A 19,093-nucleotide genomic window follows, 5' to 3' on the forward strand; every position below is an offset into this window, starting at 1 on the left:
TGGACCAGGGCTTGTCCTTAGGCAGGAAGGGAGCCACCTCACTGTCATGACAGATAGAAGGGAGGGAAGAGGGAGCTGTGTGCCAGGAAGTGGGTGGCTACACGTTGAAAGAGTGAAAGAGGTCATGAGTTCATCTATAGAAGGGGCTGTGTTTTCACGAGCGATCGAGAGTTAGAGAGAGCTCACAGATTTAGCAGGAGAGTGATTGGAGCGATGAACCCTGGAACCTGAGTGAGATAGGGGAAGTGAGTGGATGGGTGTTCTGACGTTGTTTGCTTAGATTTTGTGTTTGTCTGTGTGGCATTTGCTAGTCACAGGGCCAAACGATCAGCCCAAGTCATCTCCGTCTCCCCTGCAATTTAAAATCCATGCTCTGAATCACTTCCTTATCTAAGTCTGATGCACCCTGCCAATCTTTCCCTGCCCTTAGTCACCTGGTTCCAGGTACCAAACAACTTGGGACAACCTCTAGGCCCCAGTGTCCATAAGGGTTATTTAAACTAGCCATTCCTAACCTGCCCAACCTGCCCTGCTGTGCTTTTCCCATTGAAACCCAGTAAAGGATCTGACTGAGGCCTCCTGCTCACTGACCAAAGCCTGGTGATTCCCCTGCGGCCACACACCAGCTTTGGCGTGCCCCATCCTCTTGGGAAATGTAGGTAATGCGTTCTTCCTTCAGCAGCACTGCCTCTCTCTGTTATTACTCAGTTGCTTCCATCAGTTACAATCCTGCAAGTACAATTGAGACCACGAAGGACTCTCAAACAGGAATCGAATTTAAGGGTCAATAAACTGCAGGTCCAATGAGGCTCCAGAGCTACCACAGCATGAGTGGTTAAGATAAGCAAGCTCTCCAGGAAGACTTCCTGGAGGAGGTGGGCTGGGGAGATGGGTCCCGAAGAATGGAGATGAGGAGATGCCTTGTAGTGGGAATGGCAAGAGCAGACTAGGGGGTGCAGGGGAGTGTGTGTGTGTGTTTGGAGGTCAGGGAGGACAGCAATTAGACCTGAAGGAGGCTGGAGGCAAATCTACAATGAGGAGGTTAGTCTGATGGTGTATAGAGGAGGCAGGGGCGATAGGGTCCAAGAGGTAGGCTGCAGCCTGCAGATGCTTTTTTGCAAACAGGATTTTTCTTTCCAAGAATGATTTAATTTTGTGGTAACTCCCTCTGGGGGCTCAGGGTGGGGCTTGAAGCTGCTTATGATGAAGGACCTAGATGTGCGATCCAACCCTGCACTGAGTCCAACCTGACAAACCCCCTACCCTGCTACCTTCTGGTTACCAGATTAACAAAACCCCATTCCTGGCTGAGCTCAACCACCTGACTTTGCCCCTCAACGCTGGTACAAGGCATCCTCTTCTCTCTCTTCTGTTTGTTACAGCAGCAGGGGAACTTCCCTCCTAGGTGAAGTGAGCCTCAGCCCTCTGGATGCCTGCTTCCTCCCCATGAAAACCCCCTTCTCCCGCCCAGTGCCTCCCTCCCCCAGGATCAGCTGCCCCTACCTGACAACTGGTTCTGACTTTCCAGGGGCATTTTTGACTTGATGAAAGAAAACTTGAAGACCAAAAAGTCTTTTTTTTTTTTTTTGTTTTTGTTTTTGTTTTCGAGACAGAGTCTCACTCTGTCATCCAGGCTGGAGTTCAGAGGCGTGATCTTGGCTCACTGCAACCTCCGACTCCTGGGTTCAAGCTATTCTCCTGCCTCAGTCTCCCAAGTATCTGGGACTACAGGTGTGTACCACCACACCGGGCTAATGTTTGTATTTTTAGTAGAGATAGGGTTTCACCACAGTGGCCAGGCTGGTCTCAAACTCCTGACCTTGTGATTCACCCATCTCAGCCTCCCAAAGTACTGGGATTATAGATATGAGCCTGGCCAGATCAAAGTCTTTAAAGCATGAAGACTCGAGCCATAATGGTTGGATGATGGGGGGTGGTGTTGCTGTGCTGGAGCTTGAGGCCCTGTTCCACGCTGCCTCAAATCACACAGACTCTTTTTGTGGGATAGGGATTTGCCTATTCTAATAATGCTGGCCTGGGTCACGGTCCTATGTGCTTTAAATCAATAAATCCACGGGAAGCTCACAAATGCATGCACCTATTTGGCGATGGCTCATGCTATCTCGTGATTTCTCTTTTATTGTTGCTTAGACAGTTATTTATCTTTTTGAGAGTGGAATTTGTGGGGAGGTCATCTCACATTCAGCAAGTGCTTGCCTAGTTCTCATGAACCCTGAACTGGGCCAGGTGCCACGGATCTTAAACCTTTGTTGTGTGTGTTTTACCTCCCCGGGAAAGACACTGTCATGAGACTGGATGTGGTGGCTCACACCTGTAATCCTAGCACTTTGGGAGGCCGAGGTGGGGGTAGATCACGTGGTCAGGAGTTCAAGACCAGCTTGGCCAACACAGTGAAACCCTATCTCTACTAAAAATACAAAAATTAGCCAGGTGTGGTGACGCCTGTAATCCCAGCTACTCAAGAGGCTGAGGCAGGAGAATTCCTTGAACCTGGGAGATGGAGGTTGCAGTGAACCAAGATCATGCCACTGCACTGCAGCCTGGGTGACAGAGTGAGACTCTGTGTCACACACACACACAAAAGACACTGTCATGACTCCCTGTAGTCCCTGTTGTCAATGCAGAGAATAAGAGAACCCAGCCAGGCACAGTGTCTCACGCCTGTAATGCCAACACTTTGGGGGGCCAAGGAGGGAGGATCCCTTGAACGCAGGCGTTTGAGACCAGCCTGGGCAACACGGTGAGACCCCCATTTTTTTAAAAAAAAAATTTTTTTAATTAGCTGGGAATGGTGATGTGTGCCTGTAGTTCCAGCTACTCAGGGGGCTGAGGTGGGAGGATTACTTGAGCCCAGGGAGTTGAGGCTGCAGTGAGCTGTGATTGCACCACTGCCCTCCAGCCTGGGCAACAGAGTGAGACTCTGTCTCAAAAACAGCAACAACCACCACCAAACAAATAAATAAATAAATACAGGGAACCCAGCTGGGCTGTGGTTGGCAGAGAAGATTTCTTGAAAGCAGAAGAGCTCGAGCAGACAGTACATCTGAAAAAAAGGTAGCAAAGTGGAAGGAAGAGAAAAGGAAGCCCACCAAGGAGGCCCCATTTCCGGCCCCTACAGAGCCAGGTACCCCCGAGGGAAGGTTGAGTGACAGCCCTTCAAGGTGGCCAGTGGATGGTGATGGGTCACCCTGGGCTGGGTTGGGGGGTGATAGGTGAGCAGGTGAGCCGCCTAAGAAGGAAAGGGACAAGAGGCAATGGAGTTCCTGCCACAGTGAGGATGGGGGTCTGTGAATTTCACCCCTCTCTGCCAGCTGGGGAGTCCTGGGGGGCTGCAAGCTGGATGGGCAGGGCATGGGGAGCAGGTGGACCCAGGGACCTTGCCTTTCCTTCTTTATTTTTTTGAGACTAATTTTTGCTCTTATTGCCCAGGCTGGAGTGCAGTGGCGCAATCTCAGCTCACCACAACCTCCGCCTCCCAGGTTCAAGCAGTTCTCCTGCCTCAGCCTCCTGAGTAGCTGGGATTACAGGCATGCGCCACCATGCCTGGCTAATTTTGTATGTTTTAGTAGAGATGGGGTTTCACCATGTTGGCCAGGCTGGTCTTGAACTTCTGACCTCATGATCCACCTGCCTTAGCCTCCCAAAGTGCTAGGATTACAGATGTGAGCCACCGTGCCAGGCAGGACCTTGCATTTCTGTGAGGGACTGAAGTTCCTTCATAGCCGCCTCCCCAAGCACCCCCATGGCAGGGAACAACCTTTTTCCCAGATCAGGCTCACTAATGCCTCCTGCCTGAAACCTGGCTTGCTGAAAGGGGGTGATAGGGAGCGGGGAGTACTTCTGTTTCTGAAATGCAGGATGTCAATAGTTCATTTCTTGGATGTTTTTGGTACACATCCTCTCTAGAAGCTGACTAATCTTTTTTTTTTTTTTTTTTACAAATTATAAGTGGAAAAAAAAGGAAATTGTGTGAAGGAGGATGAAACCTTTGGTTTCAGCACAGGCTTAACCGAGCAGGAAGGGAAAGTGATGGCCCAGTTGCCCTCCTCCCTCCTCTCCCTCCTGGTCTGGTTCGGTTTAATCTTCACCTTTGTGAAGAGGCAGTCCCAGATGCCCAGCTGCTGGAACGTCACTTCTGGGTGTAGCTTAACAAGACCATGGTCTCTGGACTTACCCTGTTATCAGCTCGCTGTGTGGTGTTGAGCAGACCCCCGACATCTCTGGGCCTTGGATTCCTACCTGGCTTCTCTTCTGGATGCAGCATTTTTGCCTTTAGGTATCTGGACCATCCCCTCCCACGGATGATAAAGTCTTTGCTTCACACTCTCAGGATTACCTTAAGGGCCTGAAAAGAACAGAGGAGGCTGAGAAGGTGAATTCCAGCCGTGCTCTTGGAGGCTGGGTGGGCCACGTGCTGGGGAAGAGAGGGAGCGCTGCCTCTGGCTGGGCCTCCACCAGGCCTGCTGTGCTGGGAACACCCCACATTGTCCCACGGTCTCAGATTTGACTTTCAAAGGGAAAACAGCTCTCCTGATAAGGTGGGTCTGGTTCTATGAAAGACGGCTTTGTTCCAGTATCCTGCAGGTATGAACAGAGGCTGCGCCGGATCTCTGGGGGGTTAAACGACTCCTGCTCTGGGGGAGCCGAAGGGTTTCACATGCCTGGGCTGTGCCTGAGCTGCACCTGGGCTGTGCCGGGCTGTGCCCTCAGCATCACTGTCTGGGCACCTGTTGGTGCTGCACACTCTACTAAATGTGCTTAGGGGCCACTCTGGAGGAGCAGAGCAGGAGTTGTCATCTCCATTTTCTCGGCCTGGGATGAGGAAACAGAAGGGTGTGCAGCTTGTACAGAACCCCTTGGGCTTCCCAGGGGACAGTTCAGGTCAGACTTGAATCAGGTCTTAGGACTCCTTGCCCAGAGGTCCCTGCCCCACAGACTGTTTATGATGGACCTCAACACGACTGCCACTGCGCTCTCTGCCCTTCCTCCCCTCCCCTTCTGCTCTGATGTGTCCCTGCAGCATCAATTGTCAACAATTATTGAGTAAATGAATTCACTTTCTTCAGGGAGAAAGATCTGGGTCTTTGTGTAAATAACAAGAGAAAAGAAAAGTTTGCTCTAATAATTCCAATGAATCCCCGCAACACGTCCCTCTCCCCAAAGCATTAGCATGTCTTCATGTTTTCAAGTGTTGGAAATAGATGCTCAGTGCTGCAAGGAAAAATTAGCACTGAGACAAAGGATCTTTCAGCAACACAATTTCTACTTCCTGGACTGCAGGAAGGGTACCCTCGCTAGCCATCTTGCCAGGAGAGTACAATGAACAAAGGAAAACACGCAAATTTATCCCCTACGCATTTGGGGTCATCCTTACTGCTGTGTCTGATCTCCATTGGCTGAAGCCAGTCCTCACAATCTAAACTAAAACCAGACTGGTTAACAATTTAAAGCTTTTCTAAACAGGTAAAAGTGATGGAGAGCTGGGACATGCCTGTGAGCATGTCCAGCATAGATATCTTGGTTAAAGTACAAGGACATAGAATGTACAACGTGCTTGTAAGCATGGCATGTCTAATAGCTACATAGGATAGTGCTTAACAGAGAGTTATTAGCACACTTATTTTTTTTAAATATATATATTTTATTGCACTTCAGGTTCTGGGGTATATGTGCAGAACATGCAGGATTGTTACATAGGTACCTACATGGCAATGTGGTTTGCTGCCTCCATCCCCCGTCACCTATATCTAGCATTTCTCCCCATGTTATCCCTCCCCAACTTCCCTACCCCCTGCTGTCCCTCCCTTAGCCCCCTCAACTGATCCCAGTGTGTGATGCTCCCCTCCCTCTGTCCATGTGTTCCCAGTGTGTGATGCTCCCCTCCCTCTGTCCATGTGTTCCCAGTGTGTGATGCTCCTCTCCCTGTGTCCATGTGTTCTCATTGTTCAACACCCACCTAAGAGTGAGAACATACAGTGTCTGATTTTCTGTTCTTGTGTCAGTTTGCTAAAAATGATGGTTTCCAGATTCATCCATGTCCCTACAAAGGACACGAACTCATCATTTTTTATGATGCATAATATTCCATGGTGTATATGTGCCACATTTTCCTTGTCCAGTCTATCATTAATGGGCATTTGGGTTGGTTCTAGGTCTTTGCTATTGTAAATAGTGCCACAATGAACATACGTGCGCATGTGTCTTTATAATTGAACAATATATAATCCTTTGGATATATATCCAGTAATGGGATTGCTGGGTCAAATAAAATTTTTATTTCTAGTTCCTTGAGGAATCGCCACACTGTCTTCCACAATGGTTGAACTAGTTTAAACTCCCACCAACAGTGTAAAAGCGTTCCTGTTTTTCCACATCTCCAGCATCTGTTGTCTCCAGATTTTTTAATGATTGCCATTCTAACTGGTGTGAGATGGTATCTCAATGTAGTTTTGATTTGCATTTCTCTAATGACCAGTGATGATGAGCATTTTTTCATGTTTGTTGGCCTCATGTATGTCTTCTTTTTTTTTTTTTTTTTTTGAGACGGAGTTTTGCAATCTTGTTACCCAGGCTGGAGTGCAATGGTGCAATCTTGGCTCACCGCAACCTCTGCCTCCTGGGTTCAGGCAATTCTCCCGCCTCAGCCTCCTGAGTAGCTGGGATTACAGGCACGCGCCACCATGCCCAGCTAATTTTTTTTTTTTTTTGGTATTATTAGAGATGGGATTTCACTGTGTTGACCAGGATGTCTTCTTTTGAAAAGTGTCTGTTCATATCCTTTGCCTACTTTTGAATGGGTTTGTTTGTTTTCTTCTTGTAAATCTGTTTTAGTTCTTTGTAGATTCTGGATATTAGCTCTTTGTCAGATGGGTAGATTGCAAAAATTTTTTCCCATTCTGTTGGTTGCCATTTCACTCTAATGATTGTTTCTTTGGCTGTACAGAAGCTCTGGAGTTTAATTAGGTCCCATTTGTCTATTTTGGCTTTTGTTTCCAATGCTTTTGGTGTTTTAGTCATGAAGTCCTTGCCTATGCCTATGTCCTGAATGGTTTTGCCTAGGTTTTCTTCTAGAGTCTTTATGGTGTTAGGTCTTATGTTTAAGTCTTTAATCCATCTGGAGTTAATTTTAGTGTAAGGTGTCAGGAAGGGCTCCAGTTTCTGCTTTCTGCACATGGCTAGCCAGTTTTCCCAACACCATTTATTAAACAGGGAATCCTTTCCCCATTGCTTGTTTTTGTCAGGTTTGTCAAAGATAAGATGGCTGTAGATGTGTGACATTACCTCTGAGGCCTCTGTTCTGTTCCATTGGTCTATATCTCTGTTTCGGTACCAGTATGATGTTGTTTTGATTACTGTAGCCTTGTAGTATAGTTTGAAGTCAGATAGTGTGATGCCTCCAGCTTTATTCTTTTTGCTTAGAATTGACTTGGCTATGCAGGCTCTCTTTTGGTTCCATATGAAGTTTAAGGTGGTTCTTTCCAGTTCTGTGAAGAAGGTCATAGGTAGCTTGATGGGGATAGCATTGAATCTATAAATCACCTTGGGCAGTATGGCCATTTTCACAATATTGATTCTTCCTAACCATGAGCATGGAATGTGTTTCTATCTGTTTGTGTCCTCTCTTATTTCATTGAGCAGCAGTTTGTAGTTCTCCTTGAAGAGGTCCTTTACATTCTTCGTTAGTTGTATTCCTAGGTATTTTATTCTCTTTGTAGCAGTTGTAAATGGGAGTTCACTCATGATTTGGCTGTTTGTCCGTTATTGGTGTATAGGAATGCTTGTGATTTCTGCACATTGATTTTGTATCCTGAAACTTTGTTGAATTTACTTATCGGTTTAAGGAGATTTTGGGCTGAGACGACGGGGTCTTCTAGATATACAATCATGTTGTCTGCAAATAGAGACAATTTGACTTCCTCCTTTCCTAATTGAATACCCTTTATTTCCTTTTCTTGCCTGATTGCTCTGGCTAGAACTTCCAGTACTATATTGAATAGGAGTGGTGAGAGAGGGCATCCTTGTCTAGTGCCAGATTTCAAAGGGAATGCTTCCAGTTTTTGCCCATTCAGTATGATATTGACTGTGGGTTTGTCATAAATAGCTTTTATTATTTTGAGATGTGTTCCATCAATACCTAGTTTATTGAGAGTTTTTAGCATAAAGCGCTGTTGAATTTTGTCAAAGGCCTTCTCTGCATCTATTGAGATAATCATGTGGTTTTTGTCTTTGGTTCTGTTTATGTGGTGGATTACATTTATAGACTTGTGTATGTTGAACCAGCCTTGCATCCCCAGGATGAAACCTACTTGGTCGTGATGGATAAGCTTTTTGATGTGCTGTTGCAATCCATTTGCTAGTATTTTATTGAATACTTTTGCATCTATGTTCATCATGGATATTGGCCTGAAGTTTTCTTTTCTTGTTGCATCTCTGCCGGGTTTTGGTATCAGGATGACGTTGGTCTCATAAAATGATCTGGGAAGGATTGCCTCTTTTTGGATTGTTTGGAATAGTTTCAGAAGGAATGGTACCAGCTCCTCTTTGTACATCTGGTAGAATTCGGCTGTGAACCCATCTGGACCTGGACCTTTTTTGATTGGTAGGCTATTAATTGCTGCCTCAACTTCAGCCCTTGTTATTGGTCTATTCAGGGTTTCGACTTCTTCCTAGTTTAGGCTTGGGAAGGTGCAAGTGTCCAGGAATTTATCCATTTCTTCCAGGCTTACTGGTTTATGTGCATAGAGTTCTTTGTAGTAATCTCTGATGGTAGTTTATAATTCTGTGGAATCTGTGGTGATATTCCCTTTATCATTTTTTATTGCATCTATTGGATTCTTCTCTCTTTTCTTTTTTATTAATCTGGCTAGCAGTCTGTTTATTTTGTTGATCTTTTCAAAAAACCAGCTCTTGGATTTATTGATTTTTTGAAGGATTTTTTGTGTCTCTATCTCCTTCAGTTCTGCTCTGACCTTATTCTTATCTTCTGCTAGCTGTTGAGTTTTTTTGATCTTGCTCCTCTAGCTCTTTCAATTTTGATGATAGGGTGTTGATTTTAGATCTTTCCTTGCTTCTCATGTGGGCATTTATTGCTATAAATTTTCCTCTAAACACTGCTTTAAATGTGTCCCAGAGATGCTGGTATGTTGTGTCTTCATTCTCATTGGTTTCGAAGAATATCTTTATTTCTGCCTTCATTTCATTGTTGATCCAGTTGACATTCAGGAGCCAGTTGTTCAGTTTCCATGAAGTTGTGTGATTCTGAGTTAGCTTCTTAATTCTGAGTTCTAATTTGATTGCACTGTGGTCTGAGAGACTGTTTGTTATGATTTCCATTCTTTTGCATTTGCTGAGGAGTGATTTACTTCTAATTATGTGGTCAATTTTAGAGTAGGTGTGATGTGGTGCTGAAAATAATGTATATTCTGTGGATTTGGGGTGGAGAGTTCTGTACATGTCTATTAGGTTTGCTTGGTCCAGATCTGAGTTAAAGTCCTGGATATCCTTGTTAATTTTCTGTCTCATTGATCTAATATTGATAGTGGAGTGTTGAAGTCTCCGACTATTATTGTGTGGGAGTCTAAGTCTCTTTGTAGGTAGTTAAGAACTTGCTTTATGTATCTGGGTGCTCCTGTATTGGGTGCATATATATTTAGGATCGTTAGCTCTTCTTGTTGCATTGATCCTTTTACCATTATGTAATGCCCTTCTTTGTCTCTTTTGATCTTTGTTGATTTAAAGTCTATTTTATCAGAGACAGGATTGCAACTCCTGCTTTTCTTTTGGCTCTCCATTTGCCTGGTAAATCTTCCTCCATCCCTTTATTTTAAGCCTATGTGTTTCCTTGCATTTGAGATGGGTTTCCTGGATACAGCACACCAATGGGTTTTGACTTTTTATCCAATTTGCCAGTCTGTGTCTTTTGATTGGGGCATTTAGTCCATTGACATTTAAGGTTAATATTGTTATGTGTGAATTTGATCCTGCCATTTTGATGCTAGCTGATTGTTTTTCCCATTAGTTGACGCAGTTTCTTCATTGTGTCGATGTTTTTTACCATTGGTACATTTTTGCAGTGGCTGGTACTAGTTGTTCCTTTCTATGTTTAGTGCTTCTTTCAGGAGCTCTTGTAAGGCAGGCCTGGTGGTGACAAAATCTCTCAGCAATTGCTTGTTCATAAAGGATTTTATTTCTCCTTCGCTTATGAAGCTTAGTTTGGCTGGATATGAAATTCTGGGTTGAAAGTTCTTTTCTTTAAGAATTTTGAATATTGGCCCCAACTCCTCCTGGCTTGTAGGGTTTCTGCCAATAGATCCCCTGTGAGTCTGATGGGCTTGCCTTTGTGGGCAACCTGACCTTTCTCTCTGGCTGCCCTTAGCATTTTTTCCTTCATTTCAACCCTGGTGAATCTGACAATTATGTACCTTGGGGTTGCTCTTCTTGAGGAATATCTTTGTGGTGTTCTCTGCATTTCCTGGACTTGAATGGTGGCCCGGCTTGCTAGGTTGGGCAAGTTCTCCTGGGTAATACCCTGAAGAGTGTTTTCCAGCTTGGATTCCTTCTCTCTGTCACATTCAGGTACACCTATCAAACATAGATTAGGTCTCGTCACATAATCCCATATTTCTTGGAGGCTTTGTTCATGTCTTTTCACTCTTTTTTCTCTAATCTTGCCTTCTCATTTTATTTCATTGAGTTGATCTTCAATCTCTGATATCCTTTCTTCTGCTTGGTTGATTCGGCTATTGAAACTTGTGTATGCATCGCAAAGTTCTCATATTGTGTTTTTCAGCTCCATCAGGTCATTTATATTCTCTCTAAGCTGTTTATTCTCGTTAGCATTTCTTCAAACCTTTCTTCAAGGTTCTTAGTTTCTTTGCATTGGGTTAGAACATGTTCTCTTAACTCAGAGAAGTTTGTTATTGTCCACCTTCTGAAGCCTGTTCCTGCCAATTCATCAGACTCATTCTTGATCCAGCTTTGTTCCCTTGCTGGTAAGGAGTTGTGATCCCTTGGAGGAGGAGAGGCATTCTGGTTTTGACTGTTTTCATCCTTTTTGAGCTGATTTCTTCCCATCTTTGTGGATTTTTCTACCTGTGGTCTTTATAGTTGGTGACTTTCAGATGGGGGTCTCTGAGTGGATGTCCTTTTTGTTGATGATGAAGTTATTTCTTTCTGTTTCTTAGTTTTCCTTCTAACAGGCCTCTCTGCTGTAGGACTGCTGGAAGGCCACTCCAGACCCTGCTTGCCTGGGGATCACCTGCAGTGGCTGCAGAACAGTAAGGGTTTCTGCCAGTTTCTTCTTCTGTTATCTTCATCCCAGAAGGATACCCGCCGGATGTCAGCCTGAGCTTTCCTTTATGAGGTGTCTCTTTGGATATACGAGGGTCAGGGAGCTGCTTGAGGAGACAGTCTGACCCTTATAGCAGCTCAAGTGCTAAGCTGTTGTTCCGTTCAGAGCGGCTGGGTAGGTACGTTTAAGTCTGCTGCAGTGGAACTCATAATCACCTTTTTTCCCAGGTGCTCTGTCCTGGGAAGGTGGGGCTTTATTTATAAGTTCCTGACATGCTGCTGCCCTTTTTCAGAGATGCCCTGCCCAACTAGGAGATAGCCTAGTCACAGCCTGCCAGCAGAGGCATTGCTGAGCTGCTGTGGGCTCTGCCCAGCTGCTGTGTGAACTTCCTTGTAGTTTTGTTTACAGAGGTGTAGTTAGAACTGCCTCAGTAATGGCAGTCTGCCCCTGTAATGGCAGATTGCCTCGGTAATGGCGGACTGCCTTGGTAGTGGTAGACTGCCTTGGTAATGGCGGACACCCTTCCCCCCACAGAGCTGGACCGTCCCAGGTCCAGTTGTGCTTGCTGTGAAATTCTCAACCCAGAGCGTTTCAGATTGCTGGTCTTTGTGGGGATGGGACCCACTGAGCCAGATCACCTGGCTCCCTGTTTCAGCCCCCTTTTTTTCAGTTGAATGGGCAGCTCTGTCTCCCAGGTGTTCCAGGCACCAATTGAAACAGCCACCCAGATTTGTGTGAGTTTTTGTGTGGAGACCCGCTGTGCCAGCTGAAACAGCCATGCTGAAAACTCGTGGCACTTTTCATCCCAGGAATCTCCTGGTCTGTGGGTAGTAATAACTCATTTGGAAATGTGGTGACCACTCACCCTCTGTGTTCTTCTTGCTGGGAACTGCGCTCCAGAGCTGTTCCTATTTGGCCATCTTGGATCCGCCTCCCAGTCCATACCAGCATACTCATTCTTTAACAAGAATGGAAACTTTAAAAAGGAACTTTTCTACTTCCCACACAAGCGTCCTTGTAGACCCAAGGAAATAGGTCTCGAATGGTGAAATCTCCAGTCTCGGGGCATAGGGGCTGGCCCCTGACTCAGTGCAGAGGCAACCACTTTTCCACCTTCTTCCCCAGCCAGCCCTGTGTGGTATTCCTGTGCCAAGAAATACAAGGACCTATCTCCAAGTGTGTTTCACCTTGACTGGCACTTACCCATGCCGAGGGACGCATGTTTGGGAGAGGTGTCTAAACCACAGAAACGATTTCTTTTCTCCTCACTTTTCATATAGAGGCCCTGCTTTTTCTCCCTGGGCAATGTGAATCCTTTCCCACAACAAGCAATGGCAGTTGGAGCTCTAGGGACAGGGACTACCTGGGTTTAGGGACAAATGTAGTAAGAATCTTCCCCTCCACCCCCGCACTGTCATGCACTTGCCAATTCCATGCCACTTCCTTCCCCTTGGGCTCTGAGCAGACCTTGGGTCAGGCGCTCAAGGACAGCCTGGAGTCTCAGAGGTGGTCCTGGGCAGTGAGGGCCCAGGAAAGGTGGAGGGCTTACTAGTTACACCTTCTGAGCTCTGGCTGCACATGCTTGCAGGCTGATTTAGATGAACTGTTACTCTCATTCTTCATAGGTATTTATTTATTTATTTTCCAACAGAGTCTCCCTTTATTGCCAGGTTGGAGTGCAATGGCATGATCTTGGCTAACTGCAACCTCCGCCTCCTGCGTTCTAGTGATTCTCAAACCTGAGCCACCGTGCCCAGCCCACAGTTGTCTTTTTGAGACCATGCTGTGCATCAAGGACTTACACATAGGGCACTTACTAATACTTGAAACACCCCAGAGAGGCAGTTGCTCTGGGGATTATAAAAGTGCCCACCTGAAGAGATGCTGTGAAAATTAAATGGGGTGTAAAATGCCCTAAGGGGGTTTTAATTTTTTTTTTTTGAGATGGAGTCTTGCTTTGTCTCCCAGGCTGGAGTGCAGTGGTGGGATCTCGGCTCACTGCAACCTTCACCTCCTGGATTCCAGCAATACTCCTGCCTCAGTCTCCCGCCTCAGTCTCCTGAGTAGCTGGGACTATAGGTGTGTGTCACCAGGCTCAGCTAATTTTTGTATTTTTAGTAGAGACAGGGTTTTGCCATGTTGGCCGGGCTTCTCTGGAATGCTTGACCTCTAGAGATCCACCTGCTTCAACCTCCCAAAGTGCTGGGATTACATGCGTGAGCCACCACGCCCAGCCCATAAAGGGTTTAGAATAGATTGAGTGCTCAGTAGTGGTGTTTCCAATCAAACCTCATCATCTCCATTTCATAAGGGAGGAAAGTGAGGCCCAGAGAGTCTTCGGGACTCAAAGCCCAAATGCCACGCACATTAGGGAGAGTGGTTGTACATCTGCCTGGGTTCCCTCACCCTCATCTAAGCTCCCCATTGGCTGTGGGGCCACTTGCAAGTCATGCCCTTTCCCATCTGGGCCCTGAGTCCTTCTCTGACCCCCAGTGCCCTCCAGCCTCTGCTGAGGAGCTGGCCCATGCCGCTCCACCCCCTATCCAGATCCATGCAGCCTTCTTCCTTCTGCCAGCTCACATCTCCCTGGCTTCTTGGCTGCCCTGACCATTTCCCCCTCACCTGTGAGGCGTGTTCTTTGGGTAATGATTACGTGAAATGGCTCACCTACAGCTTTACAGGTTAACAACGCCCCCCAGTCCCAGCGGGTGAGACTCAGAGTTAATGATTGCTGGGAAAGCTTCCCACGAATGCAATCATCTGGGGAGGTACAGTGGCTCCCTGGACCGTCCCTTGCTGGCCTGGCGTTGGAATGCATCTAGGGTGCTATGTCTTGGCCTTCTCCGCGTGCCCACCCTTCTTCCCCCTTCTCCCCATGCTGTACTCCCACCTTTTGCCTCTCTGAGCTCAGCACCACCAGGCCCCCCTGCTCGCCGTCTGCCAGCCTGCCTCCCCGCCTTGCACCTCTGCTGTCCCTGGGGACATCGTTCCCTCCTCTGCCAAAACAAGTCTGCAGCCTCTTTGGGATCCACCTCAAGCACCGCCTCCTCTAGGAGTCTGCCCTGGCTGCACCAGCATCCTTGCTCAGGGTTTCTTCCCTAAACGTCTCCCAGCCACCAGGCAGATCTTTTCTGAGTGCTCTTCCCTGCATCAGACTCTGGTTAGTTCCGAGGACTCAGCAGAGAGCAAGGCAGGAGCCCTGGAGCCAGAGGGGCATCAGTGTGCTCTGGGAGCACCTGGACAGCCTGAGCTGCAGCAGGAGCTGAGAGGAGAGAAGGAGCACTGGAGGATGATGAAGTGAGGCTCGGGCTGAGACAGGGTGAGGTGGGATTGTATAGGCCGGCAAGGAATGTGCTTCTCGAAGCAGAGGGGGCAGCTTGTAGGAAGCAGAAGGCAGGATTTGGTGTCAGATAATGACCCAAACTGCGGCTGTGTCATATTTGAGACACCTGTTTAACACCAGGCGTATGTGTCCAAGAGGCAGGTGGTCCCTTGGAGATGTCTGTCTCCCTCTCCTCTGTTGCCTGCTTGTGGTCACACTGAGTATGTCTGTCTCCTCAGAAAGATGGGGTTCTCTTTGAGGGCAGCCAAAATTTCTGACACTGCCCAGCTGGGACCCCAGCACTGAGCACGTGCTCCCTGAGGAGATGCGGATTGAATTTAAACTCACCTCCATCATCCATTCTGCCTCCTTCCCCTTGGGGCACCTGCTTTTCACCTTGTCCTGCTAGCACAGTAATGCCCTTATCTGCAAGGGAGATGGTTCAAGACCCAGTGGATGCCTGAAACCATGGATAGTACCAAACCTGGTATATAGGACGTTTTTCGTATATATACATACCAATGGTAAAGAGTAAGTTATAAATTAGTAAAAGATTAACAGTAATCATAAAACAGAGCAATTATTATGATATATTATAATAAAAGTTATTTGGGAGGCCGAAGTGGGTGGATCACCTGAGGTCGGGAGTTCGCGACCAGCCTGGCCAACATGGTGAAACCTCTACTAAAAATACAAAAAATTAGCTGGATGTGGTGGTGGGCATCCACAATCCCAGCTACTTGGGAGGCTGAGGCAGGAGAATCGCTTGAACCCGGGAGGTGGAGGTTGTGGTGAGCTGAGATTGCGGTGAGCTGAGATTGCGCCATTACACTCCAGCCTGAGCAACAAGAGTGAAACTCTATCTCAAAAAAAAAAAAAAAAAAAAAGCTATATGATGCCAGATGCAGTGGCTCACGCCTGTAATCCCAGCACTTTGGGCCGCTGAGGTGGGTGGATCACCTGAGGTCAGGAGTTCAAGACCAGCCTGGCCAATATGGTGAAACCCCATCTCTACTAAAAACACAAAAATTATCCAGGTGTGGTGGCAGGCGCCTGTGATCCCAGCTCCTTGGGAGGCTGAGACAGAAGAATCACTTGAATCCAGGAGGTAGAGGTTTCAGTGAGCCGAGATCATGCTACTGCACTCCAGCCTGGGTGACAGAGCCAGACTCCATCTCAAAAAAAAATATTATATGAATGTGGTCTCTCACTCTCTCAAAATATCCTATTGCACTATACATACCTATTTTTGGACTACCGTTGACTGCAGGTGGCTGACTGCAGAAAGTGAAGCCATGGAGAAGGGAGACTGCTCTGTGGGTCCCCAGCTCCTTGTAGTGCTTGCTTTTGGTTGTGAGGGTCTTGTCTCCCACATGGACTCTAGGCCATGTGACCCGAACGAGCACAGCTCAGGCAGCTGTTCCCTCCCTGGGCCAAGCATGGGACTCACCACTGGAGCCTGATAACAGGGGGATCCCCAGGCAGCACCCCAAGGGACTCTGATTTGGAAGGCTTGAGATAGGCCCACCTTGGCGGCTCTGGGTTCTGACAAGCCCCTAGGTTATTTGGATACACAGCTGGGCTTGGGACTTCCTGCCAGAGAGGTTTTTAGGCTCCTGTCTTCACCCTAGCTTTAATGGGTCCTCACCACTTCCCAGGGTTAGAACCTCAGACTCAACATGGACATTTTTGGAGCGGGGACTCAGTGCCCATGGAGCATTCATCCTCGTGGGGGTGGGAGCAGTGCCTTGTCTCTGTGGATTGAGCTGAAGCCTGTCTCCTAGAAGTTCTTATCTGGGGGTCTTGGTTCTGCTCTCAGGGGCTTTATGGCCTCCTCCAGGTTCTCAGCCTGCTGCTCCTGGACATGCGAAGGCACTCACCCTCACCCCAAGTCCTCTCTGGGTCTCCCTCCTTTCCTCCCTCTGCTGTCTGGGCTGGCTTTCACAGGCTGGCAGCCTTATCTCAGACTTCAAGTTCCTGATCAGATTAGAAGCTTGAGAGCAGGGTGGAGATAGGATCTCACCTTCCCCAGCAGTCAGAGGCTTCCCTGTTGGGGTGAGGGGAACCCAACAGTCAGGGCCTGGAGTCACCTTCCATCGGCCTGGCCGGGGCTTCACCCTTTCCCAGGCTTGGGGGAGGACCCTGCCTGCTGTACCCATCCTGGAGGCCAATTAGCTGGATAGCATAGAGCCAGAAAGAGCCCAGGCTGGCGTTTGGCGCCCTGGTGCTAGCTCCACAGGGCTCAGCAGCAGACTGGCTCCAGGTGGGCTCTGCTTCTCTTACCTGGGACCAGAATCTCAGTGGTCTCAACTCTCAGCTTTACCTGAGAGTCACTGACATGGGTCCCAGTTCCCCTCCCCCGACCCTTGGTGAGCCAGATTTAAATGAGCTGTGTTTGGGCCTGGGCATTAGTATTTTTTAACTTTCTGGGTAGTTCTGATGTCCATCCAGAGAGGCGCCCAGCAACCCCTCGCAGCTCTGACAATGCGTGGAAATGGTTATTCCGTGCTGGGGTAAGATCACCAGGGCCGATAATATGCATATCATATAATGCTGAAATCAGTATTAGTATTTTTCAAAAAGGTATTTAAAAAATGTAAAACAGGAAACCCAAATATTTAACAGTTTTAAATATAAAAATGTTTTAGAATAGCAATAAGGGTTGACTTAGAAAAATACACACTCTCATTTTGATCCAAGGTAGCAGATAAAATAAACAAAAATGAAATATTCGAAACATTAAAACCTATCCACCTCAAAAACTAAAAATTTAGTCATGGAAAGTTCAAGAAGAGATACTATATGATCCTTTTAAAGCAGATATTTAAGATCAAAGGATGTTGGCAATATCATTATGTCACAAGTATGGTTTTTTTCCCTGTAAAATTTTCTAGAAACAACTTTTCCTGACTCTACCCTAGTTGGGGACTAGTGAGAAGATATATTTGTGTGATATCTTTGAATATTTTCCGCTGACAAGGCCTTCTGGCTTTTTTTCAGAGACTGCCGTCATTTATTTATAAGGAGCCACAGTTTTTGTTTCTAAAGCATTTCCGATTTGCCTTTAAGTTCTTTGGTTTTATCTTGTTCAGATGGAGATTCGGATGTAGACTTCCTGTATCAGTTTCAAACTGTCTTGTTGATATCCCACATGTTATGAAAGTCTGTGAATAGAGTGATAATTACTCTTGCAACAGAGTTTTGCTTTGTCTATAGGCATGCAACGTCTGAGTAGGACTCAAAAGACATATTTCATACTTCAGGATTTTTTCTGACATGGTTATTGTCTCCTTTTCAAAGCATATGCAAAGATGGAGAGATTAGTTTGATTAACTTCCATGCCTGGCTCCAGCAATTATCAACTCATGGCCAGTGATTTTCATCTACACTCTTACCCACTCCCCTGGATCCCCACCAGATTCTGTTGCAGCCAGTCTAAGACATCATATCATTTTATCTGCAGTTACTTCAGCATATATCGCTAAAGGAAAATGGCCCTATAAAACACATAGCCACAGTGCCATTGCTGTACCTTAAGAATTGATAATTCTTCACTATCATAAAAGAGCAAATGTTCACATTTTCCCAGTTTCTCCCACATTTTGTTTTACAATTAGTTTGTTTGAGATTTCAGATGTTTAAACTTTTAAAATAAATATCTTTTGGCTGGGCGCGGTGGCTCATGCCTGTAATCCCAGCACTTTGGGAGGCTGAGGTAGGTGGATCCCCTGAGGTCAGGAGTTCAAGACCAGCCTGGCCAACATGGTGAAATCTTGTCTCTACTAAAAATACAAAAATTAGCTGAGTGTGGTGGTGGGCGCCTGTAATCCCAGCTACTCGGGAAGCTGAGACTGGAGAATCACTTGAATTCAGGAGGTGGAGGTTGCAGTGACTGGAGATTGTGCCATTGCACTCCAGCCTGGGTGACAAAAGCGAAACTCTGTCTCAAAAAAAAAATATCTTTGGACCAAACAGATATACAATTTTGTCACCAAACTGCAGTTTTTATGAACACAGCATGGAAACCGCTGGGTGGAAGACGCCAGCCAACCGGGCCAGACCCTGCCTCCAGAGCTCAGTGTGCAGAGGACAGCAGAAGCCATTCAGTGGCTCAGCAAACCTTCATTCCCTGAACCGGAACACTGAACACTGAACAGTGTTCCTGGGCTAGGCACATGGGCACAGCCATGACCAAGACAGACTCACTCTGTCTTGACCCGATGGAAACCAGGATACTGGCATCTAACTGAAGTTTACAAATAAAATGATAGATACCCTTGCAGTGGAACCCAGAAGAGTGGAAGCTAATTTTGCCCTAGAAAGCATTATAGAGCAAGTAACATTTGCGTTTAGCCGTACGAAAATGTAGAATTTTGTCAAGAAGACTGGTGGCTCATGCCTGTCATCCCAGCACTTTGGGAGGCCAAGGTGGGAGGGTCATTTGAGCCCAGGAGTTCAAG

The 19,093-nt window shown here is 46.8% G+C and overlaps 1 protein-coding gene across 7 annotated transcripts in view; it reads left to right on the forward strand.

The window, feature by feature from the left end:
• PAQR5 (progestin and adipoQ receptor family member 5) overlaps positions 1-19,093 on the forward strand; it is a 92,304-nt gene that overhangs the window by 10,677 nt on the left and 62,534 nt on the right. The window contains exon 1 of one of the 7 annotated variants that reach the window (XM_064382155.1): positions 4,545-4,559. The exons of the other annotated variants lie outside the window; for them this stretch is intronic. The gene's annotated coding sequence lies outside the window, so the exon portion shown is untranslated. Of the gene's footprint in view, positions 1-4,544; positions 4,560-19,093 lie in introns of those variants that run through there. 7 annotated transcript variants of the gene reach the window in all.

This window comes from Aotus nancymaae, unplaced genomic scaffold (genome assembly GCF_030222135.1).
Source record: "Aotus nancymaae isolate 86718 unplaced genomic scaffold, 86718_ANA_hifiasm-v0.15.2.pri h1tg000003l, whole genome shotgun sequence".
NCBI lineage: Eukaryota > Metazoa > Chordata > Mammalia > Primates > Aotidae > Aotus > Aotus nancymaae.